General features: G+C 37.0%; 1 protein-coding gene across 1 annotated transcript in view; it reads left to right on the forward strand.

Annotated features, from left to right (window-relative positions):
* The window catches only part of LOC111169002 (uncharacterized), a 60,395-nt gene extending 52,931 nt beyond the window's left edge, over positions 1–7,464 (forward strand). Inside the window, 1 exon segment of the mRNA XM_089912897.1 lies at positions 1–7,464. This exon segment is cut by the window's left edge and continues 24,828 nt beyond it. The gene's annotated coding sequence lies outside the window, so the exon portion shown is untranslated.
* Positions 7,465–8,353: the final 889 nt, after the last annotated feature.

Consider the following 8,353-nt stretch of genomic DNA (forward strand, 5'->3'; position numbering starts at 1 on the left):
CTGTGTTGGGTCTTCATTTCTGTGCGAGGGCTTTCTCCAGTTGTGGCGAGCGGGGGCCACTCTTCATCGCGGTGCATGGGCCTCTTCACTGTCGCAGCCTCTCTTGTCCAGTTTGATCCTTTTGCATGTAGCTGTCCACATCTTTTTTAGATGTGTCTTTAACGGTGCTTTAAACAGACAGCTGTGTGGTTAACACATACATTCCTTGAAATAACACTTTTTGAAAATTGCATGCAAAGAGTACTCACAAACATTTTTTACATGTGTCTTTAAACACTGATTTACATTTAATAAAGTGTGGGTAACACCCATTATTTTCAATTACACGTCTCAAATTCACATTCAAGTAGCTCTCTTAGGAACAGCTATTATACATTTTATTTATTTATTTATTTATTTATTTATTTTTGGCTGTGTTGGGTCTTCATTTCTGTGCGAGGGCTTTCTCCAGTTGCAGTGAGTGGGGGCCACTCTTCATTCCGGTACGTGGGCCTCTCACTGTCGTGCCCTCTCCCGTTGCAGAGCACAGGCTCCAGACGCGCAGGCTCAGTAGTTGCTCCGCGGCATGTGGGATCTTCCCAGACCAGGTCTCGAACCCGTGCCCCCTGCATTGGCAGGCAGATTCCCAACCACTGCACCACCAGGAAAGCCCTATACATTTATCTTTAATACTATTTTACAAGCATATTAGCTTGGTCAACACGTACATTTTTTGAAGAAACACTGTTCCAAAGTTCACATGCATATATAACTCTTAGAAACCTCTTTTATATATATGTAAGTTTTACATAATTTACTGTGTGTGAAACATAACCATTCTTTGAAATAACATCAAATTTGTATGCAAGTAGCACTCTTAGAAACATATTGTTTGCATGTGTCTTTAAACACTGTTTTCCATGATTTTCCATGTATCTGTTTCATGAAATAATTAATAAAATGTCAATGCAATTAACACTTAAAAAATCTATACATGTGCCTGGAATCACTATTTTACATGCATATCCTTTGTTTGAAATAACACTTTTCTTAACATTGCATGCAAAAAGAACTCTAGTAATATCTTTTTTACACCATTAATCAGTGAAAGGCAAATAAAAACCACAACGATATATCACCTCACATCTCAATTTCTCATGAAGGTAAACTTCTTACAAACAATTTCTTTTACACGTTCTAAAACAGTTAATTAAATGGAGAACAACGTTCTTAACACACCTACTCCTTGAAGGAACACTGATCTCAAATCTGCGTGCAAGTAGCACTCTTAGAAACATCTTTTATATTTTCTCTTTCAACACAGTTTACAAGCATTACAGTGTGGTGAACTCATCTGTCCTTGAAATAACAGTTCTCAAATATAGACACTAAGTAGCATTCTCAAAACCTCTTTTATATTTACTTTTTTTTAAATTTTGTTTTCATGTAGTACAGTGTAATGAACACATCTATTCCTAAAATCACACTAATGTCGATGCTGCATGCAAGTAGCACTGTTATATGCAATTCTCACACTTGTTTTAAAACATGATTTACATGGAGACCATTGTCGTGAATGCATTTATACCTGGATAACACTGTTCCCAACTTTACATGTAAATAGTACTTTTAGAAACATCTTTTATACATGTAACTTTAAACACTGCTTTGCAAGTAATACAGTGTGGTGAACATATCTATTCCTTGGTAAAACACTATTCTCAACTTCACAAGTAAGAAGTACTCAGAAACATCTTTTACATCTGTGTCTATAAAACCATTTAGCAACATCCATTTCATGTAGTAAAGTCACCTACTGCTTGAAATAAGTATCCGCTAGAGGTTAAATAGCACTCCTAGATACATCTTTTACACGTGGCTCTTTAAACACACTATTTTATAATCATTACCAACAGTGAATAGATTCGTTTACTTAAATAAAAGTCTTCTCACAGAGGAAGTACTGTAAGAAGCATCTTTTATAAATGTGCACTTAATGCACATATATGCAGTCCAGTGTGTATACAAATGGTGAATACATTCATTCACTGAAATAACCATTTTCTCAACTTCTCAAGTAAGCAGCACTTTTACAAACATATTTATAATATTTTTCTCTGATGTTTACCATGCACACCAATGTGGTGAATCTTCACTGAAATGACAGTGCTCTAAAATGTGCACACTAGTAATGTTATTTGAAATGTTTTTCAAACGTGTCATTAACAGTAATTTAAATGCAAACCAGTGAATGTACAGAATCATTCACTGAAATCTTGTTTTCAGCTTCACATCAAAGTAGCACAATGAAACATTTATATGTGTGTGTGTGTGTGTGTGTGTGTGTGTATTTAAACAGCTATTTACATGCAGAGTGATGTGATGAACACATTTATTCTTTAAAATAATACAGTCCTCAAGTGAGCTTATATGAGCTCGGTTAGAAATATTTGTATAAATATGTCTACAAAACATCTTTCCATGTAGAGCAATGTGGTGAAAAATTCCTTCACTAAGAAAACATTGTTCACTATTTTTTCCAGATTATTGAGAGTTAATAGCTAAATAAAATTGTGTGCCTTTAAAGTGTAGAATGTGATGATTCGACATATGTATATATTGTGAAATGATTGCTACAATAATTTAGTTAATACATCCATCACCTCACATAGTTACCACTGTTATCCATGGTAATAACTTGTAAGATATACTCTCTTAGCAAATTTCAAGTATATAATAAAGTATTGTTAACCATAGCCACATTGCTGTATATTACACCCTAGACCTTATTCATCTAATAACTGGAAGGTTGTACCTTCACCTACCCAACCCACCTTCCCTACCGGCCCCTATCAGATACTATCTACTCTCTGTTTCTGTGAGTTAGGCTTTCTTAGATTTCACACATAAGTTAAGTCCTACAATATAAGTCTTTCTCTGTCTGACTTATTTCACTTAGCATAATGTCTTCAAGGTCTATCCATGTGGTTGCAAATGGCAGACATTTATATGGTTGGAAAATATTCCATTATATATGTGTATATATATATATATATATAATTTTCTTTTTTCATTTATTGATCAATGGACACAGGCTATTTCCATGATTTGACTATTGTAAATAATGCTTAAAGAACATGGAGGAGCAGACATCTCTTTGAGAGAGTGACTTCATCTGTTAAGAATGGATACCCAGGGGCTTCCCTGATGGCACAGTGACTAAGAATCCATCTGCCAATGCAGGGGACACCGGTTCGAGCCCCGGTCCAGGAAGATCCCATATGCCGCGGAGCAACTAAGCCCGTGCACCACAACTACTGAGCCTGCACTCCAGAGCCCAAGAGCCACAACTACTGAGCCTGCATGCCACAACTACTGAAGCCCACATGCCTAGAGCCTGTGCTCCACAACAAGAGAAGCCATTGTAATGAGAGGCCCGCACACTGCAACGAAGAGTAGCCCCCGCTTGCTGCAACTAGAGAAAAACCTGCATGTGGCAAAAAAGACCCAATGCGGCCAAAAATAAAATAAAGTAAATAAATATATAAATAAAAGAATGGATATCCAGAAGTGGAATTACTAGATCATATGGTAATTCTATTTTTAATTTTTAGGGGAAACTTCATACTGTTTTCCAGTGGGTGCACCAATTTACTTTCCAACCAGCAGTGTACAAAAGTTCCCTTTTCTCCACATCCTTGCCAACACTTATCTCCTGTCACTTTTATAATAACCATTCTAACAGGTGTGAGGTGAACAACTCTTTGAGGTTTTGATTTTCATTTCAATGATGATTACTGACACTGAGCAACATTTCATGTTTCTGTTGGCTGTTTGTATGTCTTCTTTGTGAAAAAAAATGTTATTCAGGTCCTTTGTCCATTTTTAAACCAGATTATTTATTTATTTATTTATTTATTGTCATGATCACTATTATTATTATTTGATATTGAGCTGTATGAGTTTCTTATATATATTGGAATTAACCGCTTATCAGATGTGGCTTGCAAATATTTGCACCCATTCTGTCAGTTGCCTTTCATATTCTTGTTATTTCCTTTGCTGTATGCAGAAACTGTACAGAAGTTTGATGTAGTTCCACTCGTTTATCTTGGCTATTGTTGTTTGTGCTTTGGTGTTGTATACATAAAATCATTGCCAAGACCAACGTCAAAAAGCTTGTCCCTACATTTTCTTTTAGGAGTGTTACGGTTTCAGGTTTTACATTTCAATCTTTAATCCATTTCAAGTTAATTTTTGTGAGTGGTTTAAGAAAAGGGCCCAGTGTCATTATTTTGCATGCGAATATCCACTTTTTCAAATACTATGTATTGAAGGAACTATCTTTTCCTCATTGCATATTAATAATTCCCTTGTCAGATATTAGTTGGCCTTATATACATGAGTTTTTTCCTTGGCTGTCAAGTCTTTTTCATTATCTACCTGTTTGTTTTTATGCCAGTACCTTTCTATTTTGGTTAGTATAGCATTTCAATATAGTTTAAAATCAGAAAATATGATGCCTCCAGGTTTTTAAAATAATTTTTATGGATGTCTTTGTCTATTTGGGGTCTGCTATGGTTCCAGATTAATTTTAGCAATTTTATATTTTTGTGAAAAATGCCATTGACTTTTTTTTTTTTTTTTTTTTTTTTTTGTGGTACGCGGGCCTCTCACTGCTGTGGCCTCTCCCATCGCGGAGCACAGGCTCCAGACGCGCAGGCTCAGCAGCCATGGCTCACGGGCCCAGCCGCTCCGCGGCATGTGGGATCTTCCCGGACCGGGGCACGAATCCGCGTCCCCTGCATCGGCAGGCGGACTCTCAACCACTGCGCCACCAGGGAAGCCCCCCATTGACATTTTGATAGGGGTTGCATTGAATCTATAGATGGCTTTGTGTAGTAGGGACGTTATAACAATAAAAATTTTGCCAGTGTATCTTTCTGTTTGTTTATGACTTTTTCAATTTCTTTTGTCAAAGTTTCGAGTGGACTTTTCACCTCCTTGGTTAAATTTATTCCTAAACATTTTGATATTTTTGATGCTATTGTAAATGGGACAGTTTTTTTCTTTTTTAGATAATTTTTTCCTAGTGTAGAGAAATACAGCTGAGTTTTTTGTATGTTTATTCTGTACCTTGTTTATTAAATTTATTAGTTCTAAATATTTTTGGCAGGGGAGTCTTTAGGATTTTTTACACATACTGTGTCATCTGCAAAAGACAATTTTAGTTCTTGTCATTTAATTTGGATGCCTATTGTTTCTTGTTCTTTCCTAATTTCTCTAGCCAGAACTACCAATAGATTGTTGAAAGGAGGGGTGAGAGTGGGATCCTTGTCTCATTGCTGATTCCAAAGGAGAAGACTTCAAACTTTCTCTGTTGAGTATGATGTTAAAAGTGGGTTTGTCATATATGGCCTTTATTATTTGTGGAATAGTCCTTCTATGTGCATTTGTTGAGAGTTTTTATCATGAAAGAATTTTTTTATTTTTAATTTTTTAAATTTAATTTTTATTTTATTTTATTTTGGGCTATAGTTGATTTACAATGTTGTCTTAGTTTCAGGCTTTCAGCAAAGTGATTCATTTATACATATACATATATCTATTCTTTTTCAGATTCTTTTCACTTATAGGTTATTACAGAATATTGAATAGACTTCCCTGTGTGATACAGTAGGTCCTTGTTTATTATCTATTTGATATATAGTAGTGTGTTTATGTTAATCCCAAGCTCCTAATTAATCCCTCCCCCAATCTTTCCCCTTTGGTAACCATAAGTTTGCTTTCTATGTCTGTGAGTCTATTTCTGTTTTGTAAACATGTTCATTTGTGTCATCTTTTTAGATTTCACATATAAGTGATATCAGATGATATTTGCCTTTGTGTCACTTACTTCACTTCACTTACTTCTCTGTCTGACTTACTTCACTCATTACTTATGATAATCTCTGGGTCCATTCATGTTCCTGCAAATGGCATTATTTCATTCTTTTTTATGGCTGAGTAATATTCCATTGTGTATATGAAGCACATCTTCTTTACCCATTCCTCTGTTGATGGACATTTAGTTTGCTTCCATGTCTTGACTATTGTAAGTTGTACAGCAGTGAACATTGGGGTGCATGTATCTTTTCATATTATGGTTTTTTTCCAGATATATGCCCAGGAGTGGGATTGCTGGATCATATAGTAGTTGTATTTTTAATTTTTAAAGGAATCTCCAGACTGTTCTCCATAATGGTTGTATCAATTTACATTCCCTCCAGCAGTGTAGGAGGGTCCCCATTTCTCCATACCCTTTCCAGCATTTTTAAATTTATATATTTTAATTTATTTATTTTTAGCTGTATTGGGTCTTCACTGCTTCATTGAAAGCCTTCGTTGAGGGCTTCCTCTAGTTGCAGTGAGCAGGGCTACTCTTTGTTGTGGTGCACAAGCTTCTCATTGCAGTGGCTTCTCTTGTTGTGGAGCATGGGCTCTAGGCATGCGGGCTCTAGTAGTTGTGGCATGCAAGCTCAGTAGTTGTGGCTCGTGGGCTCTAGAGCACAGGCTCAGTAGTTGTGGTGCATGGGCTCAGATGCTCCGCAGCATGTGGGAACTTCCCCAACCAGGGATCGAACCCATGTCCCCTGCATTGGCAGATGGATTCTACTGTGCCACCAGGGAAGTCCCCCAGCATTTACTGTTTGTAGACTTTTTGATGATGACCCTTCTGACCTGTGCACAGTGATACCTCATTGTAGTTTTGAGTTGCATTTCTCTAATATTTAGCAATGTTGAGCATCTTTTCATGTGCTTTTTGGCCATCTGTGTCTTCTTTGGAGAAATGTTTATTTAGATCTTCTGCCCATTTTTTGATTGGGTTTGTTATTTTGATATCGAGCTGCATGAGCTGTTTGTATATTTTGGAGATTAATCCCTTGCTTGTTGCTTCATTTGCAAATATTTTCTCCCATTCTGCAGGTTGTCTTTTCATTGATATTAAAATTCTAGAAAAAAATAACTAATCAAATGTGAAAGAAAGTAAATCAGTAGTAGTTGCCTGGGAGCCCAGGGAGGGATGTCAGAAGGTAGATACAGGAGTGATGGATGTTTGTTATGATGATGATGGTTCTGTGGGTTTACATGTATTAAAACTTACAAAACTGTACATTTTAAATATGTTCAGTTCATTGCATACCAACCATATAGCTCAATTAAGTTTTAATAGAAATTGACTTCACATAAAAATATGAATCTCCTTTTTGGAAAAGTAGAACTCTGGCAAGCACACATTAACTCCATCACTCTCCCTGTCTCATGGGAGGAACTCTGTCACAGTAGCAATGAAGACTGGTGAGCAATGAAAGGTGTTTCTAGAGTTATCCAAGACCTTTGCCTAAGTCATAAAAATCTCATGCCAGGACTATTCAATTTCCACTATCTTTCCTCATTTTTTTTTTTTTTTTTTTTTTTTTTTACTGTGCAGCAGTGGCCTTGAGATAGACAATTTGGAGATGCTTTGGGATCCTAAAACCTTTACATTATTCAGTATGACACTGGCTGGGGCCACAGGAGGAGGAAAATAGCTCTGTATCTCCTGAGCATTTCTGCAAAAACCTTATCCTAAAAAGCTGCAATCACTGAACATTTTGTGAATGCAACTTTAGAATAGGCCCATCACCTCTTGTTTGCTAAACTCCCTATTAATTCCCTGAGTGTTTCTGTACCAAGTATTGTTCCCACCTAACGTCTGTAATCTAACACTCAGCAACACCAGCCTACCAAGTTCTGGATATTATGGCACATGGCTCTTTTCAAGCTGGACATAGAGAACATCTCTTTACCAATACTAGGAGCATTATGTGACATTGCATGTGAAATAGAGAATCAACTTATGCTGCTCCAAAAAACGCTGGTAGGTCTCATAATTCTCCTCATCTCAGAGTGATCTCTGAACCCTCCAAAAGCTCTGACATCCAGGTCACAAGATTAGTCACACAAAACCCTGTAGTCTACCCCAGGAAGCCTTGGACAACAATGCAAATTAGACCAAAACTGGAGTGAAGCATTGTCTACAACAATACTATCCTCACTGAAGCGTACAAAGTTCCCAAAGAGGTGACTTAGAGCTAGAAAAATCCATATTGAGCATGGCATGAGACAATGTCACTGAAGAAGGTAAACCTCCATAAGCCACCAGCAGAGCCCAGATTGGGTCCCCTTGGTCAAAACTGGTTAAGTCTATGTCCTAGTCAGTTAGACATGAGAGAATTACACCCAAGTGCTCAGGCTACTCATGCTTCCCTCCATGGGATGGGAGAGTACAAAGATCTACCTGCCCTGATCACACTGAGGTGACTTCCCCTTGGTAGAGGTAAGGTGATTTCTA

Source organism: Delphinapterus leucas, chromosome 6, assembly GCF_059928025.1.
Source record: "Delphinapterus leucas isolate spDelLeu-1000000601 "Yukka" chromosome 6, BTC_Dleu_Yukka2, whole genome shotgun sequence".
In the NCBI taxonomy this organism is placed as follows: Eukaryota; Metazoa; Chordata; class Mammalia; order Artiodactyla; family Monodontidae; genus Delphinapterus; species Delphinapterus leucas.